The 20,513-nt window shown below is 45.4% G+C and overlaps 1 protein-coding gene across 12 annotated transcripts in view; it reads right to left on the bottom strand.

The window, feature by feature from the left end:
- Ralgps1 (Ral GEF with PH domain and SH3 binding motif 1) overlaps positions 1 to 15,889 on the bottom strand; it is a 244,625-nt gene extending 228,736 nt beyond the window's left edge. For 4 of the 12 annotated variants that reach the window (XM_071600970.1, XM_071600974.1, XM_071600975.1 and 1 more), the window contains exon 1: positions 15,689 to 15,889. The gene's annotated coding sequence lies outside the window, so the exon portion shown is untranslated. Of the gene's footprint in view, positions 1 to 15,633 lie in introns of all 12 variants that reach the window. The other 8 variants (XM_071600966.1, XM_071600969.1, XM_027944102.2 and 5 more) reach the window with 4 other exon arrangements.
- Positions 15,890 to 20,513: the final 4,624 nt, after the last annotated feature.

The following is a 20,513-nucleotide window of genomic DNA, read 5'->3' as shown; positions in this document are numbered from 1 at the left end:
ACTTTCTTACTCTGAGGCAGCTCTTAACACAGTTCACCAGCCCCTGGTCCTGGAGACTCATCTCTCTACCCTGAGACTGACCTCATCATTCCTGTCCTCCTACACAGCTCCATGGCTTTCCACTGCCAGCTCCTTTCTTCTGCCCAGATGCCCTGCCAGCTGTCCCTGCTCTTCCACCTCTCACCAAGCTTCCTCTTCTCCATTCCTGACACCTCCCCCCCGAACCCCCACCCCAGGCTCCAAGACACTCTGAGGCCTGGCCCCAAGGCCCCCTCCAGCTCACCCTCCACCATCCCTGATCTCACACTTGCGCTCCGGCAGCAAGGAAACCACTTCTGATGTGGACTCAGCTGAACCACATGCAGCCTACCAGCTGGCCACGCCCCACAGCCAGGCCTCTGCCCACTCTGCGAAGACCTCTAGCCATGGCCCACCCAACTTCACAATCCTTCTTCAGCAGCAGTTTAAAAAAGGATAGCGCGACTGCACATGTATGTTTTACTGCAGATTAAACACACGCTGTAAGGTACCAACATGCATACACTGTAAAATACAAACTTCAAGCAAAGAGACAAAACAAATTATGTTAGAGCAATCATTTTATTCATCAGAAAAATAAAAATCTTTGATTCTCATTGAAATTTTTAGTGAAAGCAGGAGGATTTATACTCTTCTCTTTCTAGTGTTCATATAAACTTGTACAACGCACATACAAAGAAGCACTAGCAATATGGAACACATGCTCTCGCAGTGAGCACACCCTGTAACCAGCACCCAGGTGGAGCAAGGTCACCAGCCACAAGTCCACTAGGCCCCCAAGGGTCACCCACTACTACCAATACACATTAGTTTCATCAGGTTTTAGACTTTATATAAATGGACTTGGATATCTATACCCTTGTGTCTGAATGAATATTGGGAAGTTAGTCTACATTTTTCCACTGGGAGTTACCTCATGCCTGTCCGTCCTACTACTGACAGACACTGGGATTGCTTCCAGGTTGGATATTACAGATGCACAAATCCTTGTGTGCTTCCATGTCAGTCCCACAGCTGGACTGACACTTGGCCAAACGATGCCAAACTGTCTTCCAAAGTGGATGAGCCAAATTACAGTCCCACCAGCAGGGTGTGGGAGTTCTGTTTGCTCTACACCTCACCATCAGATGATAATGTCTCTCTTTCCCACCCTTGTACCCACTCTGGAGTGAAAGCCATCATAGTGTAAGTGCGAGCCCCTTTCAAACATGAGGTGAGAGAGACTGAGAATTATGAGAGACTGAGCACTCCTCTCAAGCTCCCAGACCTGAGGTAAGGCACAGCAGACACCCAGGTCTTCGGACTCAAAATCTGGTACTGTTCCCTCTTGTGCCCAAATATAGTTCCCAGCATTAACACCCTAACAAAGAGGAACATGAAAGAACTAAGATAAAGAACAGGCTGTGGACTGTGCTAATCCCAATACACCAATCACGATAGAAAAGACAAAATAAAATTGGTCCATCAATCCAACTTTGAGACACACCCAGACAAACATAGGGCCACATATTCCCCAAGTATTAACAATGGAGTGACAATTGTCCCTTTGTTTTCTGCTTATCTTTATTGTTATTTTTCCACAATTAACACTTAATAATAAGAAAAGGCTATTTTTAAAAATTGAGATATAATTTATTTTCCCTAATTGTCACCCTTTTAAACTATAGAACTCAGTGTTTTTTAGCATACCCACCAAGTTGTGCAAAACATCACCATTATCTAATTCCATAACATTTTCACCACTCCCAGAAGAACCCTACACCCAACCCATGAGCAGACACTCCCCAGCTCCCCTCCCCAAACCTGACAGCCTCTGGTCTACTTCTTGTCTCTCTGGATTGGCCTCTTCTAGACATTTCATACAAATGGGCTCATGCAGCATATGGACTTTTATGTATGGCTTCTTTCACTTGGAATGTTTCAAGTTCATCTAATACATCCTTTATGACAACTTTCTAGCTGAATACTAATACAGAGCTCTAGGGGCTCATACACTGGACATGTTATTTATCCATTCATCAAATGGTAGACACTTAGTTGTTTTCTATTTTGAGTCATGTTGTTGGGAACAAGCATGCATAAGTCTTCATATGGCCATATGTCTTTTGAGTAGACATCTAGGAGCACAATGGCAAAGTCATGTGGTAACTAGATGTTTCACTTTTTGAGGATTTGCTGAATTGTTTGCCAAAGAACCCTGCACCATTTTACATTTCTACCAGCAATGTGTGACCTCTCAGAATGCAGATGCTGAGAAAACCTTTCCAGGAAAGTCTGAAAAGGTAGTACCCTGAGGAACATCCACAAAAGGCCCAAGTCGACTACATACCTGCACAGCATTATGTTATCTACAGGACACACATCTGGACACACAGGAGGGTCCAAAGATAGCTTTCAACTTCATCCTCACATTTGTACAGCTCTTTGGGGTGCACAGCATGTTCATACGCATGAACCCTTGGAATTTTATTCTTGGTTTTACTATTAAATATGATGTGATGCTATATTTTCATTTGATAATCATTTATTTTATGTTTCATTTTATAATCATATTCACAATTGTTTAGAAATAAGTTCACACTGGAATGGTTCCACTCTCACTGCCAATCATTTCACACTCTGACTTATCCAGCCACAAGCCCTTCACTGTGAGTGACAGCTCAGTGGCTAGAGCATATCTTCAAGCAGTTCTCCCCTTAGATGGTGCGTGGGTATAGCAAAAGCGTCTCACACAATGTGTCCTTGCATAACTGAGGTGAATTTGTTACCATTAATGTGAAGTAAGACCTAGCAGTAAGGCCCCATCACCTTTTATATGCTGGGCATAAAATTCCTGAGTCAAAACCCTTTTCCCTCAGAACTCTATGGGCATTGCTCCATGCCCTCTGGCACCTAGTCTGTGGATAAATCTGAGCCCAGCCCAGTTTTCTTTATTTGAAAGGATTCTTCTGCCTGGATGTTAATGGTATCTTAACATGTTAAGTGCTGGCTATTTTGGTAATTTTGCCTGGTTCATGAGAAGCCCTCATAATTCTCAGGTTCGGATCCTTCTCCAGTTCAGGAAGACAAAGGATTCCCTTCTATTCCATTATCCTGGTCTCTACCTCAAGAGCTCCAGAGTCCCCCCCCCCATGGGCCACTCTATCACCTCCTCTGCTTCTCTCCTGCACCTGCCCAGATGGGCCAATTTGCCCTCCTCCTGGTCCGGTGACTTTCCACACCACTGCCCACTTTCAGTGTTGGCATTACATGACTTACTGTCTAACATTCTTTGGGTTGCCTATCCCCTTTCTCATCCCAGTTTATTGTTTCATCTTTCATAGTATCTGTAACTCCTCTGAGAGGAGAAAGTAGAAGACATTTGAAACCCACCTCAATTAACCTAGACAAACGTTCTTCCAAAAGCACACTCTTCCTCTATTCCTCGCCTGCCTGTTTATCTTCCTCTCTAGGCTGGATCTTTGCAGTCTCCCCTTTGGCGCTGGTCTTTCTCTTTGTTCCTTCTGGAATGAGGACAGATGATTATGTTCCAACCTGATATGTTCCAAAACCGGGCAGGTGGATTCTCTCTGCTCCCCTCTCTATCTGCCCTAATGGATTCAAAGGTTCCTGGATAGAGCTAGGCGCTAAGGTCTAGTACCATGTCCACCACTCACCTGTGACCACTCTTGAGCAAAGTTCTTGACTTCTCTTGCCTCAGTTGCCTCTTCTACAAAACCAGAAAGTTAAGCTAACCTTTAAATGTTCTTTAACTCTACATTCTTATGATAATTTTACACATCATATAAAGTTTCATTAGCTTAGAAACAATTAGCAGGACTTGAGTAAAGTCATGTATAAACAAGTAATACCCTATTTCTTTTTTTAATATTTATTTTTTAGCTTTAGGTGGATACGATATCTTTATTTTATTTTTATGTGGTGCTGAGGATCGATCCCAGTGCCTCACACATGCTAGGCGAGCGCTCTGCCACTTGAGCCACATCCCCAACCCAATACTCTGTTTCTTTTTTTTTTGTTTTGGTTTGGTTTTTTGGGTTTTTTTTTTTAATACCCTGTTTCTTAAGAAAGATTCTCTGCCCTTTATTCCAAAATGAGTCACTCATAAATATGAAGCTCAAGAAATAGCCTTCATTTGATTATACACAGGAAGAGATAAGAATTATAAATAATTTAACAAGAGCTAGCAGAGACGTCTTGGATGTAAGATGTGTATGAGAAGACAAAAGCTACACACAAGCAACCATGAGCCCTTTCTCCCTTTCAGACTCCCCAGAGCCCTGTCCACTCCAGGACCTTCCATCCATCAAAACACTGAAAACCAAGCAGAAAAACTGACAACTGATCATGCTGTCTATAGGCCTGTCTCTCCACAGCTCCAGAAATAACACTGATTAAGTGCCTGCTGCAGGCCACATGCTGTGGCAAGCCCTCTGTTCGTATTGTCTATTTAACCCTGCCAACCTCCAGGTGGAAGACTCGCTCCTGCCCAGGTCTCTGGTACCTCTACACTTCCTACCCGGCTCTTGCCTTCTCTTTGCAGAAGCGCTTGGGTTTTTCAACCAACATTACACTCTTCTTTTTCCTTTCCTGAGAAGCAAAAGGCTTCATACCAGTGTGGCTGGCTCTGGTACCAAGCACAGCCACTTCCCTGGGCTGTCCTTGATCCTGTCTCACTACTCCCCAGCTGTGGCTTTCAGCACCAGGGTCAGTGCCTCTGCCAATGCTGGGGTCTCTGGGTCAGAGCAACAGAAGACACATCATCACAGATGTTTCCCACTGGCTGTCCCAGATTAGATCCTTCACCAGATTCTGTGTCCTGATCTCAGTCTGATTCCTAGATTTACCAGGGGGATGGACACACTTTCCCTCAGCCCCCACCAGCCGTCTGGGTAGCTCTCATGTACTATAACTCTGAGACCCCACTCATAAGTTCCGGAAATTCTACAGCAGGGTTCTCTTTGCTACCAAGCTAGGAATACAGAAGGGGCTAAGGATGCACCTCAAGTCACAGGGCTCCTTACCTTGGGCCACATTAGTCCAACTTCCCAGGACTTCCTTCAACTGTTCTGACCAGCTGCCTTTCCTAGGGTCTGGACATGCACCCCTCCCATGGGACTGCAGATCCATCCTGAACCTGGATGTTAGACCGCTGGTGGTGGGGCAACTTTCCTGCTCAGGAGCCACAGATTTCACACCAAAGGAAAAGCAGTAGTAGGTACCAGTAAATTGCTTGAGAAAATTTGCTGAGAAACTGGACACAGCAAAGAATCTCTCTCTCTGAGTCTTTTGCACATGGTAGTGAAGGTAACTTCTCTGGAAAAAGCCAGAAACTGACTGACTGACTGACTGACTGATGAGACAGTGCATAAAACTGGTTCTGACACTGGCAAAAACAAGAGTGTCCAGCAGTAGGGGCAGGGACAGGCAGGGCCATGCAGGGAGGGAGGTGGAAACTAGTGCCTACGCTACAGGTCTTCCTTCCCAGCTGACCACTTCACATCTCGTCCTTCCCTTGGCCCTTCCTCCATGTCCACAGTGTCCCTCCTACTGGCATTCTGCAGCAGTGCAGATAGGACCCTCTGCCACCACATAACCTTCCTAAGCAAGGACAACCCAAGTCTCCTCCCCAGCCCAGTAAGTATCTGAATCACCTGTGAAGAATATCAATCAGGCAGATGGCCAGCCCACAAAGGATGCGGATGCTCCAGTGAAAGCCACTGTCCCAGCTGAGACCTTTTCTCTGAGTGCCAGATGACAGGCCACTCACCAAAGGACAGCCCTACTGAGCTGTCTCAAGGTATCCTAAACTAAATGGCCAAACCAAATTCACTTTCCTTACCATGTACTACATCAAACAGAGACTGCTACCTTTCTTCCTTGGAACCAGTCTTTCTGACCTCTACTGCCCACGATGGCCAGATTCAGGACCTACCATCTCCCACCCAGACTCCTATCTCCAGCCTCCTCCCACAAATTTTTCCCCACCAGGAAAAATTTTGCCACCAGGATTAGTGATGGTGTTTCTCTTGACCAATTATTCACTGACCACAGGATGACATCCAAACTCCTAAGCACTGCCTGTGAGGCCCCTGTAAACAGACCTAAAGCACTCTTCCAACCACACTTCCTCCAGCCTCTCCTCCCACCTTCTCCACTCAAACCTCACACTCCAGCAACACACCCCGCCACAGCCTACGCATCACGCTTGCTCAGCCTTTTCTGCCACTACATGATGCTTCCCCTGCCTGTCCCTAATGCACCTGGAAAGCTGAAAATTTCCTTTAAGATCCAGAATCTTATAAAGTTTCATGGGCTCCCATTTCAACACCACCACCAGCCCGACACCACATGGCCCTCACTTATTTTCTCCTGTCTGTCAAGTCTGTAGGATGCCTGAGGCAGGGCTGCAGTATCGAGCCCAATTACATGTGCAATACATATCTACTTAATGATTTAAAACTGCTAATGAGATCAAGGTATTCTTCCATCCCCTCAAGAAGCAAAGAAGCCAACCAATCCTCAGAGCAACAGAAATAAGGCCAGCTGCTATCTGGAAAATAAGGCAGGTAATGTCTCAGCAATAGGTGCTTTAGGTGACAGCTGGGAGATCCTAAAAAAGAAGAGCCAGCAACTACAACACAGCTTAGTCAGGGATCAACACAGTTCACAAAAACAACGCCATGTCTGACCCAGGAACACTCATCCCTCCTTGCCCTCAGGGATGTAGCCACACAGGTGTCATGGTACTTCCTGGATTCACCATGCCCTGTCCTTCAATGGGACCATGCAGGTGTAGCTGGCATCTCTGCATCTGACTAGCTCCAGGCTGGCCTTCAGGTGGCAGCTTGAAGCCTCCTTCCTCTGAGAAGCTGCCTCTGACCTCCTCGCAGGAAAAACCATTCAATGTTTGGTCTCCTGGTGTCTTGTACTCCTCCTGTAGCCATTAGTAGTAATGTGATTCCTTTGCTACTATACTTCAAGCCAAGAGGTAGCCAGGCTTTGTTTTTCACACTGTGGCCCCACATTCATCAGGGGACTCTCTGCCACCACACAGGCCAGAACAAGAACTGGATAGGTGGATAGTTGGATGGATGGATGGATAGATGGATGGATGGACAGGCAGGCAGCAGGTTAGCAGGACAGGGAGGAATGAGGAATGAGTCTGCCTTCAGTTGCTGTATCATCTCCCTTTACTCTGACTTAACCCTCACAACTCAATCTCACATCTTAAATCCAAGGCTTTTCTACTGAAAAAAGGTTGCAAACACACTGGGGCTATTCCTGTTCACTTAGAAAGCAGCTGTCACACGGCAAATTCATATCCCTGGCATTCTGGCTCCACTGATCATCCATTGATCTGTGATACCAGCTTTGCTCTTCTCCATTCCATAGGTCTTACTGGCCATGGTGATAAAACTAGGTTCCAAGAATTTTCCAGTCCTAAGAAGCTCCCTAAGAACATGGTGATGCTAAGAGACCACTGAGACACTGTCTTTTCTTAGATAGCCACCATCGTCAGATTGGTCAGTGGAGCTGAACACTAAGTCAGGGATTAGTCCCTGCTCCCGTGCAGTTGACCACCTTGAAGCAGAGTTTTCATTTGAGATAAATGCTTCACCATAGACACAGTTTGTTAGAAACAGTACATGACCCACAGCCAGCTGTTAGGACTACCTTATGCAAATGGATGTGTGCAATTCCACAGGCCTGCAGGTTGGTGAAGCAGTACAGCTGAGCATGAAACACTGGTGAGGTCTCCACCCTCACCTGGAAAGTCTGGACTCAAAGATCTCTAACCTTCAGACTGACACTATATCTGATAAGCACAAAGGCCACAGGTCCCCAATGCAAAGGTGCCCAAAGATAAATTACAGAAATAAGCTCCGTAAAACACCCCGCAGCAGAATGCTGCACATCAATCAGCAAATAAACTCTAACCTTATCATCAAAAAGTTTCCCAACAAGCTAGGTGTGGTGGCACACACCTGAAATCCCAGTGACTCAAGAAGCTGAGGCAGGAGGATTCAAAGTTTGAGGCCAGCCTCAGAAACTTGGTAACACCCTGCCTCAAAATTTAAAATAAAATAATAAAAAGAATTTGGATATATCTCAGAAGTAAAATGCCCTTGGGTTCAATCCCCAGTACAAACCAAAAAAAAAAAAAAAAAAAGAGGGTATCTTAAATACCTCACAGGCATGCTTACTTGGTCTTTTCTCTAAAAGAAGATGCCACTAAGGGTTTTAAGTAAGGGGAATGACATAATCATCATTCCTGCTGCCTTATGCTGGCTCTGGGATAGTACATTTACCTACAAAGTCAGGGAGAAGTATCACAAGAAAGTCATCAATGATCACACAGTGTAACCACAACATACCATGGCAGGACAGAGCACAGTGGGACCCCAAAGGTGGTGGTAGGAACAACCTATAAATACACTTGGTTCACAACCAAGTATCGGGGCCTAGAGAAGAAAAAGCCACTACAGAGTTAGGACACAAAGTAAGAAATATTTAAAACCAGTGAGAGTCATTAATTCCACATAAGAGATTTTACTGCCACAAAAAAACTTTTTTTCCATAAATACTTCATTATTAGGAGTACTGAGAGCACAGATTTCCCTTGCCCTAGTTACCAGACTTGTACAAGACATGAGAATTATTGTGTTCAATAAACATGGACTGGGGCTGGGGATGTGGCCCAAGCAGTAGCGCGCTCGCCTGGCATGCACAGGGCCCTGGGTTCAATCCTCAGCACCACATAAAAATAAAATAAAGATGTTGTGTCCACCGAAAGCTAAAAAATAAAATATTAAAAAAGATTTTCTCTCTCTCTCTCTCTTTAAAAAAAAAACAAAAAAAAAAAAAAAAACATGGACTTAAAGACTCTCAATATTAATTCCTGTTTCTCCAGTAAGATAATTTTCAAAGAAAATCAAGGCCAAACATTTAAATTTTCTTATTACTCAATTGTCCTAATCTTAAACCTTACAATAAAAATATTTAAATCCTAAAGAAGAAAAGAACCGTGTTTGCATTAGTTCCTATGAAAGACCTTTATGTATATGGATTCACAAAAAATGGAAGAACCTAGGAAGCCAGCCCAGAACCCTGGACAGATCTGAGACAGAGGCCTAGTCCTACGTGACTCCATGTGCTCCCTCACTGGACCTGGTGTCCTGCTGGAAGTCGAGGCTTGATCCTGCAATGCCAGCACAGAATGAGCTCCACCAGCTGACCCCATCACCAAGCTCATCTGAGTTTTAACACATTCCTTGTGCAATTACTCATATAACTTCCATTAGCAATAAATTAATATCCCAAAAAAAGCATCTTGAAACTCCTGTGATCCTGGGTGAAGAGAGAACATCATATCATTCTATTTTGTATTCACTGGTGCTTGCAATGTGCACGCCCTCTGCCATGTGCTGTTCCACAACATCTGCCTGTACCCCTTAAGAAACATGCCAAAGCCGGGCGCTGTGGTGTTTGCCTGCAATCCCAGAGACTCAGGAGGCTGAGGCAGGAGGATCATGTGTTCAAAGCCAGCCTTGGCAACTTAACGAGGCCCTAAGCAACTCAGCAAGACCCTGTCTCTAAATACAATACAAAAAAGGCCTAGGGATGTGGCTCAGTGGTTGAGTGCCCCTGAATTCAATCCCCAGTGCCAAAAAAAAAGAATCATCCAGAGGCAGATGCTATCATAGCTTTTGTATGGATGAGGAAAAGCAGATGGAGTTACTTGCTCAAGGTCACAAGGCTTGTTAGTGTTGCATTCTGAGCTTTGGGCAGTGCCATCCTCCTCTCAGGTACTCAGGAGCTAAATCCCTCACTGGGAGCAGAGTACATTCAAAAGCTCTGAGGAAAAGCAATGGAACGATTTGCTGCTATGAGTCTTCACAGTCTCTGCCCTCCTTGGGAAGGACAGGTGAGGCAAGCCCATGTGTGCCAACCCTGGGGAAAGGTCAAGGAATAGACTAGTACAGAGCTCAGACAAGAGAAGGTACCCACAGTGACGGTGTGCTGACCCCTCCTTTGAGAAGAGTTGGAGCAAAAAGGGGGTGAAAATACCCGTAGACAATCGCAAGCCTGGGAGAAGCATCCCGAGCATCCTGGAAGGAGCATCCCAGGGCATTATAACTTCCAGATGGCTTCTCAGATGCCATGTCCATCTAACTAGTACCATGACCATGACACTAGCATCCAGAGGAACAATCTGAGAGAGATTTCTTAATGCTCCCAGTGAGTACTCTAAGCATGAGGTTCCTGTCAGGCACCAGCCAAATATCCCACTACATTATTTGACCAATTCTTCACCAACCCCAAGGTAGAAAATACTGCTACCCTCATTTTACAAAGCAGGAAATATACCTGCCCAAAGTCACACAGGTTGTGGAAGAACTAGAAATTTGAACTCAGATCTGCCTGCTCTAGAGCCTAAATCTGCTTGGCAACTTCATTTGAGGTACCCCTGGTCACCTTTCATGTGTGACTCTTCTGTGACATGAGCTCCCAAAAGGCAGGGCAAAGCTCCTTCATCTCCATATGTCCAACATCTAGGACAAGGATAGCTCAAAGCTGAACCCCAGCAGGGCTGATAGGAGAATACCCACCTGCAGAAAGTGAAGTGGCCTCTCTAACTCGAGGTACAGAAACAATGACAGTCAAGAGAGTGTGTTCATGAGCAATGCCCCTCACAGCAGCCAATTCAACCAACCCTTTCCTGGTCAAAATGCACAGACCACCTACTTGGCACCTGCAGTAACACGTCCAGACCCCAGCCCAAGGGAGGGCTGAGGAAGAAAGGTGAACTCAACAAGCAAAAGCAGCCCACCATTAGACCTGTTATTCTCCTCCATCCCCATCCTGACCTACAGCATCTTGAAGAAATGTTCCTTTTCTCTCCCATACTCAAGACTCCACAAGTGTCACCAGCCTTGCCCAAAGCCTACAGCTCCAGAAAGCACAGCACATTCTGTCTCAGAGTCAGCACTCAGATATCTGGGAAGGGAAGGAATAGAATCCAGAGACTGGGTTTCACCAAAGTCCTGCTAGCTTATAAATAAGAGCTTGCAATGTGTATAGCATGACTCATCTAAGCAGACGTCCATCAGTGTCCTCCAGGAGCTTACCCTGTGCACATCCCTCGAGACCCAGCTGCAAAGAAAGCTGGAGGAGACAAAGGCATAAAGCTCCACATGCAATAACACGGTACATAGCCAGATCCAGGTGTGTTCATAGTGACAGTGGAAGGAGCACAGGGCAGCGGGGAGGGGTAACAAATACCTGGAAGAACTGGGTAGATTTCACAAAGGAGGGGAAATAGGAGCTGTGGAGGCACTTCCATGATACAGGGAGAAGTAACTGTCCCTGCCTCTGTGACCTCACACCCTACTCACCTCCCACCATCCGGCCAGCACACTATTCTGCAACTCTTGAGTATCTGTCTCCACACACAGCAAGTAGCATCTTAAAGGCAGAAACTACAGACATTTTCCACAGCCAGTAAGCATCTGCTGACAAGAAGTATCTACTTTAGATTATTAATAACACAGTACTCGCCCTTCCTGAACACCTACATGGCCTGCTCCTGTGACATGTGCCTTGCATGCACTATCCCTTCTCCACAGAAACCCACAAAGACAGATTCCCATCATCAGTATCCATTTTACAGAAAAGGAAACTGAGATGCCGAGAGATTAGATAAATTGTCCCAAGTCATATAGCCAATAAGCAACAGAGTTGGACTGTAAATCATGAGCTGAATGGAAAAATCAATGTTCAATGACCAGCAAACATCCCCTTTCCTTTTCTTTCTCTTTCAGTTCTCTGCCTTGCATCCAGATACATGGACTGCCCTTTAACCTACTGTTCACTGGAACCAAAGTCATTTCTTTACCAGAGAAGAACAAGGAATGGCTCTTGTTAAATCTATGACTGCTAACCAATACTGAGTAGATATATGAGTGGAGGGGGGAGTGGCTATATAAAATTGTGTTTACAATATCAGTCAAAAGCATTTATTAAAGATGAACTAAATGTACCAATAGGGCATCTTTCAATACTAGAACATTTTCCAAAATAAATCAAGTACATAACTGAAGGAGCAAAGAGTATGTGTAGAATGCTACTCTTTGTGTAAGAGAAAAAAACATATAAATAAACAAGAAACTGGTGATAATAGTGGCCTCTAAGGAGAAAGACTTGAAATTGGTAGTTTGAGGCAAGAAAGAGTCTTATTTTACAAATGATTTCCCTACTTGTCTTTTTTTTTTTTTAATCCATGTGGAATTTTTCTACTTCTTAAAAAAAATAAAAACATTATTTAAAGAAATCGTTTATTGCCAGACTTTCCCCCAATACTCATACACACAACTGCAACTATGAAAATTCATGTTTGTGAACAAACCTGGATGAGTTAAATGTGTAATGAAATAAGGCTGTGAAACAATTTTTGTATTTCATGTCGAGGCTCACTAATTCCACTTAATGTTGTGACAATATTTTTGTCCAGTAAATAAAATGCACATTAAGGATACAGACACAAAGGACACATAGCAACAGGGACAATTTGCCAGGTCTTCTTCCGAGGTAAAGCCCTTCATCTGTTCCTTTGACACGTATTTAATGAGCAGCTACTATGTGACAGACAAGATGCTAGACAAGCATTTTTAAAAGAGGAACTAAATAATAGGTCATTAGCTTTCACCCTCCTACTTTTCAGGAACATATAACAGCATGTTAATCAGAATCCAGAGTTAGGACTCCAGGGGATCACACAGTTGACCACTTTTACCCAGTTAAGAAAACAGGTGTGCCAGGCACAGTGGTGCACGCTTATATCCCAGCAGGATTATTACAAGTTCAAAGCCAGCCTCAACAACCTTAGCAAGGCCCTAAGCAACTCAGTGAGACCCTGTCTCTAAATAAAATATTATTTTAAAGGGGGGCCTGGGAGTGTGACTCAGTGGTTAATCCTTGGTGCTCAATCCTTGGTGACAAAAAAGGAAAAAAGAAAAAGAAAATTGAGGTCTGTAGTGGGAAAGAGACTTACTTGAGACTGCACACGAAGCAAAGGCCTCAGAATCCCCAGCCCTGCTCTTCTTACATGCTACTTGCTGTTCTAAGCAGCTTGTTTTGAAAGATGGTAAAGTTAGGGACAAAGGCAGGGAAAGAAAAGAGCCCTAACATTGAGTGCCAAGTACAGAATGTGCTTTCAAATATCGTGTCTTATTTATTCTTCACAACAACCTCACAAGGTAGAAATAAGAAAACCAAAGTTCTGAGAAGCTAAGAAGTTAGTCCAGGGTCACACAGCAGGAGGCAGCAATAGAGAATAGGAGACTTCAAACCAGGCCTGTCTGACTACTAAGTAGGAGTTCTCTCCTTCCATACTGTAAAGGAAACCCCATTTATAAGGAAGACTGGGGATATATCACAGAGAGCCTTGGGTGCAACACTTTTCCATTAATGAAGTTTTTCCTCTTGACTTTGAATACTGTCACTCATATAATAACAAATCAAAAAGCCAATCATTGGGGCTGGGGCTGGGGCTCAGCTGTAGAGCGCTCACCTAGCATGCATAAGGCACTGGGTTTGATCCTCGGCACCACGTAAAAATAAAATAAAGGTTATTGTGTCCAGCACAACTAAAAAACAAAATTTTTTTTAAAAAGCCAATCATAATCCAACATGTGTTCTAGTTCTTGTCTGTCACCAAATTTGGGCTTTCTTTTTAACTCAGAGGGCATGGTAGTCACCCAGGGGACTGCAGTCTTGAGAGACATTAACACAGTTTCTGCCAGGGCAAAGTGGGACAACTCACACATGCTGCTTCTAGACCCTCTAGCATACCACACAAGCACTGGCCCCAGTAAGGGCCTGTCCCTGAGATGCCCTCCCTAAGATGCTACTAGGTCACTACCACACCAGTGGTACTGAGGGAGTCCCGCACCATGGTGTTTGATCCCAAAAGTCTCATAGCTTCTGCAATAAGGAAACGTATAGGCCAGCAAAGAAGATTCTGCCACCTTCACTTCTGACTACACAGAATAGGGCAGAGGCCATGCAGGTCAGATTGACCAACCGCTAATGAATAGAGACACAGGCATTGAAAGGTTACACCTGGGAACAGGAAACTGGCATGCCCTTCTTTTTGATGTCTGCCTTCTTGAATAGCAAATTCAAGGCTCTTACTTCGATGCAGGAAGAATTCCTCAGGGCTTCAACATAAACCTCCTGTACCAGCTCAGAGTCCTCACTGGGACTGGGGTCTAAAGGTCAGCAAACAACAAAATGTTCCTCTGCTTTCCACTTGCCATTGCTCACTGTGTTGCAGCAGCTCCCTCAAAGGCCCACAGGAAAAAGCAGTCATGATCCAAGACACCACTAGTCTTTGGGGAACTCCCCAGCACAAACCTCATTCCAAATTTTAACAAGAAAGTGGCCTGATATGGCCTCTTGAAGTTATCCCCTCTTCTTGAGACTCATCAGTTCCCAAACAAACTGCTCAACTATACCCAAGGATTTGACTCAACTTTACCCAAGGATTTGCTCAGTAAGCACCATTTATACTATCCTCACAAAGCTCTTAGGAGGCTGACAGGCAGGTATAAAGATGCTCATTTGTAAGGAAGGAAACAAAGCTTAAAAAGGTAAAAGACTCCCAGAAAAGTTTCCAAATTGTCATACTTGCTCTTTCCCCTCACCAGGCTGCCATTTCAAAAATCTTTTTGAGACTAGTACTGTGAAGATTTGCAGCAGCATCTGGTCCAAGGAGCCAACAATCCAGGACGCTCCCAAGCTTCACACTAACTATACACTTTAAGCACACATTTTCCAACAACCAATCATCCATTGAAAGCCAACCACCCTCCAATCTAATTCTGTCCGCTCAACAGCACTAGGGAAAAACCCCAGGGGTGAAAAACAGCGCGCCCCACTTAGGACGTGGCGTGGCACTCGGGAAGCAGCCGGCCTAGTAACCAGGGCAGCTGGGATCCAAGTCAGGCTCAGCAGAGGCACAGGCAGGCCTAAACGCCCGTTCCAGCGGCAACCCTGGATGCCTCTAGAATCCGCCGAGCTCCTGCTGGCACCCAACCCCCGGGCAGTGAACAGGACGGCCTTCCCTTCTCAGAGGACCACTCACCCTTGGCCCGTTCCTCACCTGTGGACCTGCTTCCGGACCTGCAACCACCCGGGGCCCCGCCCCCCCCCCCCGGCCTCTGCAGGTGTCCCTAGTCCCACCCCTTGCACCCATGATTTCCCCAGGCCGTGGCTGCCCGCCGTTTTAGCCTCACCTCGCAGACCCTTCCCGCTATCAAACACGCCGACGCTCCTGGCCCCGCCCCCCGCACCTGCGGACCCTCGCCCCACACGACTGCCTTCTCCAGCCCCGCTCTCCGCACCTGAGCCTTTGCCCCACCGCCTCCCCCACACCCCCAGTCCTTCATGCCCCCCGGGACCAAGGCACCTAAGGCCCCTGACCGGGTGCCCGCACCCAAAACCTGCCAACAAAGCCGGGTCCCCGGCCCCGCCTCCCGGGCCCAGGCTCCTCCCTCCCGGACAGCGGCCCTTGGGTACCGCCCCCCGCACCTGCAGCTCCCTTGGGCCCGGCCCTCAGGGCCCCGCCCCGCCCCGCTCCTCTCACCGCCGCCGCCGCAGTCCCGGCCGGTCACCTTGACTCGGGCCGCAGTGGTTGCCGCCGCCTCCTCATGGCCCTGGGAGCGGCCCAGCGGCAGCGGCGCTTTCGCTCGGAGGCTGGGGCCGGGCTGAGCCGGGCCGGGGCCGGGCCGGGCGCAGCTGGAGCGCGGGCCGACGCGAGAGCCAAGCCCGTGCCCAGCCGCAGTAGGAACCGTCCGCTCCCGGGCTTGAGCGGCGGGCAACACAGCCAATCGGCACGCAGCGCCAGACCAGCACTCCCCAACCAGCTCGTCGCAGGGGCGGAGACACGCAAATTGACCGGCTGGTCGCTTCAGTGCGCAGCCGCTGCAGCTGCGATCCTCTCCTGCCTGGGCCTTTGCGCGCTGGTAGACTCCGGCTCAGCCTGCAGGGATGCTCCGCTGCCCTCGTCACGGGCTCGGTGCCCCGCCACGCCCATTCTCTCCCTAGAAATAGCCGTGCATCTCATGTCCCACACATCCTTCCAGGCCTCACCAATTCCCCCCTTAAATTCCTACCTAAGATTTATCATTTTCGACAAAAACATGTTTCGTGAGTGGAGCATCACCTTAGTGCCCATTCTTTAAGACTGAGGTAGGCACCGAGCACAGAACGTCTGAGCCACAAGACACCTCGGAGATTCTCAGGTCCAGACCAATTATTTCACAATTGGACGAAGTTAGACCCAACCTGGTGAAGGGTCTTGCCCAAGACCACTCAAGGGCACACCTGGGGATGAGCCTGGATCCTGCCTCCTGCACCAGATCTTTAGTCTGTGCCAGGTACGATGAGGTAGGTGAGCACAGAGGTTGTCATTTGCTCAAAGTTACAGAAACAATAAGTTACAAAGACAGTAAAAGCCAGGTCTGTGAAGACCTGGGAGTCCAGGACCACAGCAAAATCGTTCTGTGCCCCCACAGAAAGGACGTAGAATACTCTTTCCTACTCCGAATGCTTCTTGGACGCGTAGACAAATAGAACATCATTTTCACGATTTTCAAATTAATTTTGCAGTAACAAATAGAAAGCATATAGAAAGATTTGGTTACTGTGTTTCCCAAAGCTTATAGAAGGGGGGAAAAAAGCAAGAAAAATAGAGTCAATAGAAATTAAACCATTTCTAAGTCTTGGAAGTATCTTTGAGGGAAATTTCTGCTATTGTATTAACAGTGATCACCAAAGAATATTCTTAACTCTTTTACTCAAAGAGAACTAGAGGCTAAATAGGCAATGGTTCTGCTCAGAGCCTCTGTATTCAGAAATATTCAAGGTGGGAGTTCAGTGCAAAAGTTGGAGAGACACATTGCCAGGGATCAAACCCTGGTTCTGCCATCAGTGGGCAAGGTACTCAACCTTTCTGTGCCTCCATTTCTTTGTTGAGAAAATGAATGTAATGAAGATAGCACCCTTTTCAGACAAGTTGTTGAGAGGATGAAACGAAATGATATATGGAAGAAGGCCTGGCACCTAACAGGAACTCAGAAAACATTAGCTATTATATTTACCTGTGTGACTTTGGGGAAGCAAAGATGTTTAGCACAAAGTTTGCAATACATGCTCACTAAATGGCATCTATTATGAGCTATCAGTGTGCTGGAAGTTGCTACAGAAGCTTCTTCCCTCAGGAAGCCCTCCACCATTGCTGCCCTCACCTGTTCTCCTAGCAGCGTAGATGGTAGCCAGGGCTAAATTCCAGAATAACCTGATGGAGGATATCCTGGGCCAATGAGGGGAAAACATTCGAGAATTACCCAAAGTGTACTAGCTCAAGACAAGAGAATATGCTGGGATTGGATTTTCAGCATGTTGGATCAAGGAAGCTGGAATATAAGACTAAGTAAGTAAGAAATCTTGAGATTTGAGATTTAACACAGTAGTCAGGGCCTCAGGGATTGGGGTGGCAAAAAAGAGTGCCCAATTCTCAGTGAACTAGAAATTCTGTATCATAAATCCTTCCTCTACCTGGCAGATGGTAGAAGTAAACACCCTGAAATGGACATACAGGTGATTCTCACTAATCACAGATTCCAAATCCATATCTGTGAATTAGCCTACTTAGAAGAATTCATTTGTAACCCCAAAATAAATAATTACAACACTTCCATGTTCCATGGTCATGTATAGAAGATGAAAAATTTGAGTCAAAGTGCAGATTTCTAGCTGAGATCGAATAAAGTGACATTCTGCCTTTTTGTTTCAGCTCTCATACTATAAACAAGTACATTTTTCCAATTCAGTACTGATTTTTGCGTTGCTTTTTTTTTTTTTTTTTTTTTTTGGTGATTTACTGTGTAAAGTAGTCCCCAGGCATAGTGTTGAAATGCTGTTTAGGGTTCCTAGGCACAAGCAAGCTGTGATGTGCCTTACTGAGAAAATACATGTTAGATAAAACTCCATTTGGGTGCATATTACACACAGTGCTATCAGTTAAGTTTGATGTTAGTAAATCAACAACATGTATTTAGTAAGTTATCTTATTAAAACTTAGATAAAATAAGATCATACAGTAATGTTGACTGGTTGATAAAAATGTTATGATCAGAGGCTCATAGGAACTCAACTTCTATATTTCCTCTAAGAGCAATAGTTTAGTATTTTCTCAATTAGCATTCACAAATTTTATATGACAAAATTACTGCAAATAGTGATAAACAACTGTATTTTTCACTAATAACCCTTCCAGCAAAGGGTTGCTGGGAAATGTAGTTCCCAAGCTTCTGAATCCTACAATATATGGGAAAGTAGAAAGGGGAAATAATATTAACTGTTCCAGATAATACAGTGCAACAGGTAAAATCATTTGATGACTTTGAAAGAAAATGTTAATTATGCCGTAAGCTTGGCAATGTACATATGCTTTTTGTTTCTTTGTTGGTGCTAAGGATTTAACCTGGGGCCTCACACATGCTAAGCACATGCCGTATCAGTGAATCATACCCCAGCCTCTACAATATCCATCTTTAGTCAATCAGAGATGGACATAAAGATGATCCTTGTTACAGGAGGTAACAGAGGATCCTTGTCACAGAATCTACCACCAAATGCTATGATACGATTTCACATGTGTCATAGGGACCTTATTACCTGTGAAAATGTGCAATAACTGAAGGAAACATTTTCCTAGGGCCAAAGGCATAAAGGAAAGATGCTAGGCTGTGAGAACTTATTAGTTTAAGTTTCCAGTCAAGTAGGACTCAGGCCTTTGAGAAGGGGCACTTCCTGGCTAGTGCTGGTACCTCTGAGAGGAGATGCTGAGTCTGGTTCTGGAAGCACGAGAAGAAATGGGAAACTTGCCAGGTGTGATGGTGCATGCCTATAATCCTTGTGGGGTGAGAGGCTGAACCAGGAGAATCACAAGTTCAAAGCCAGCCTCAGCAACTTAGCAAGGCCCTAAGCAACTTTGTGAGACCCTATCTCAAAAATAAAATTTGAACCTGGGTTAAATCACTAGTCCTCCACCCTGCCTCCAAAAAAAAAAAAAAAAAAAGGAAGAAAGAAATAGGAAACTAGGAATAACTGCTCCTCCCACCAATAGGTGGAATCTGTCTCACAGCCCTGCAGTTCAGGCTGGCCTTGTGTCTTACTTGATGAGCACAATGCAGTGGAGGTAACAGTATGGGATGTCTGAGCCCAGTCCTTAAGAAGCCCTACAGCTCTGCATTTGCCCTCATGGAATTCTTCTAATTCCTTGTGAAGAGGCCCAAACCAACCTGCGAGAGACACATGGCATCAGCTGCCAGACATGAGACCACCATGGATCATCTAGCCCTAGATTAACCACTGGATGACTGCAGCTAGGTGACTGACTCCAGGAAAGTCCAAAAAAGGACCAATCAGCTGAGACAAACCCAAATTGCTGATCCACAAAGTCAAAGAAAATGAAATAGCAGTTGTTTTAAACCAGTAAGTTTGGGGGAGTTTGGAACATAGCAATAGATAACCAATATAAGTATCTTCACATCCTGTGAGCATAATGAGAAGTACATTTACATATCTCTTCCCAAAGCCCACCTATGACCAACCATCTTCTAATTCTTTTCTTCCCAAACTCATGACATCCAGCCAAACCACTAACCACTGCCAGTGAATCTATGTGTATCTGCACTCTGGCCATCTCTTAGTCTACACAAAGTGGACAATCATATGTTTAGCCCACTGGGAAGATTTCTCTTTATATCGTCTTTCAGAGACACTCTTGAATGGAGCTATAACTTTTTAGCAGTTCAATTCTGGACCTAAATTTGGATTATAGTAGAGGAGGCAATACAACAGGAGTGTTATGGGCATTTGAGTCAATTATTCAAGCATCTGAACCTCTGGACATTCTTGAGCTCATTCTTCATATTATACCATTTCCATTTGATGATGGATTGCTACTGCCCATGCCCAACCTTATGGCTTCATGGATCAGATAATACTCAGTTTGTGATGAGCAGCTCAGTCACATGGTCATTCAATGGGTTCAGTGTTAAATATTCAGTTTCTTTTTTTTTTAATATTTCTTTAGTTGTTGTTGGACACATGCCTTTATTTTATTTATTTTTTTATGTGATGCTGAGGATCGAACCCAGCGCCTTGCATGTGCTAGGCAAGCACTCTACCGCTGAGCCACAACCCCAGACCTAAATATTCAGTTTCAACAAGGGCTCAGCAGTAAGATACGAGCTGTCTCCCCAAAGGAGAAACATCTACAGAAGGTATGGCTTTGCAAAGGTCTGTATTATGATTCTTCTACTGGGGCTCAGCAAAGTCTCCATAGAGCACAAAGTCTCCATTAGCCAGCCACATGCATTCAGAATGTCATAGAATCTGCT

Source organism: Marmota flaviventris, chromosome 13 (genome assembly GCF_047511675.1).
Source record: "Marmota flaviventris isolate mMarFla1 chromosome 13, mMarFla1.hap1, whole genome shotgun sequence".
Lineage (NCBI taxonomy): Eukaryota > Metazoa > Chordata > Mammalia > Rodentia > Sciuridae > Marmota > Marmota flaviventris.
Note: the sequence above shows the minus strand (reverse complement) of the source record. Positions and strands in the feature narration are given on the sequence as shown.